Consider the following 1597-nt stretch of genomic DNA (forward strand, 5'->3'; position numbering starts at 1 on the left):
TGTGTAGCCCTGGCTGTCCTGGAACTCACTCTGTAGACCAGGCTGGCCTCGAACTGAGAAATCAGCCTGCCTCTGCCTCCCAAGTGCTGGGATTAAAGGCAAGTGCCACTACTGCCCAGCATGAACCAGATTCTTACCTTCACCTAATGTCTGTGCCACCCTCCAAACAGAACCATTGTTCATTGAAACAGTTGATGGATGACTTCATAAATAGACCATCTTAACACACACACTATTTTTTAAATGAATGTAACCTGTTCTCTGTGGGCTGAGAATGAAGACAATCACTCAAGTCAAATAGCTTTGACCATAGCAGGGAAATCTGTATCCAAAAATTGTGCCTACAATTCATTCCTTGGTACAGTAGAACTGTCAACTCTTAGCTCAGCTATGATGGAGGTAAAATCCTTTGGTGATGTGAGGGTCATTGAAGTACAGCCTTATTACAATGAACTCCAATGTCTAAAAATTGTTCTTATTTTGGGTTTGTACCACAGTAAGAGCCAAGATTTTAAGCTCTACTAAAAACAAAACAAACAAACAAAAAGTCTTTACGTATGTTCATTTTTTAAAAACTAGTAGTGTTGCTGGGCAGTGGTGGCCCACGCCTTTAATCCTAGCACTTGGGAGGCAGAGGCAGGTGGATTTCTGAGATCGAGGTTAGCCTGGTCTACAGAGTGAGTTCCAGGACAGCCAGGGCTACACAGAGAAACCCTGTCTCGAAAAAACAAAACAAAACAAAAACAAAAACAAAAAAACTGGGCTGGCGAGATGGCTCAGCAGGTAAGAGCACTGAGTGCTCTTCCGAAGGTCCTGAGTTCGGATCCCAGCAACCACATGGTGGCTCACAACCACCCATAATGAGATCTGACGCCCTCTTCTGGTGCATCTGAAGACAGATACAGCATACTATGCCAGAGGCGGGGCCGGAGCGAGCCATCTGTACAGCTAGTGTACTCATACACATAAAATAAATAAATCTTAAAAAATAAATAAATAAATAAATAAATAAATAAAAACAAAAAAACTAGTAGTGTTATATTATTTTAAAATATCATACAGTTAATATGTTTGGAGTTATTTAAAATTTATATTGAGAAAAACGTATGTATTTTCAGTATTGCCATAGACAAGCATCTACATTGGACTGCTCAATTGATTGTTGTTTTACGTCAAACAACTTTTATAATACTCATTTTTACTGTTACAATATCTTTTGTTTTGTTTTCAAGATAAGGTTTCTCTGTGTAACCCTGGCTGTCCTGGAACCTCACTTGGTAGACCAGGCTGGCCTTGAACTTAGAAATCTGCCTGCCTTTGCCTCCCAAATGCTGGGATTAAAGGCATGTGCCACCACTGCCAGGTGTTACAATATCTTACAAATTTTAAACAATATGATAAAAAAATAAAATGAAATAAAAGGTATGGCAGGTATTGAAGGGGGATCTCTGGGAGGACTCTGGGAGGAGTTGGGGTATAAAAGGGAAAGAAGAATGTAATGTAATTCTATTTACTTAAAATATGTTTTAAAATGTTAACAAATTCAGATAAATTGTAATTATGTATCTTTTCTCATCATAATGCAATAAAACTTAAA

Source organism: Mastomys coucha, unplaced genomic scaffold (assembly GCF_008632895.1).
Source record: "Mastomys coucha isolate ucsf_1 unplaced genomic scaffold, UCSF_Mcou_1 pScaffold21, whole genome shotgun sequence".
NCBI lineage: Eukaryota > Metazoa > Chordata > Mammalia > Rodentia > Muridae > Mastomys > Mastomys coucha.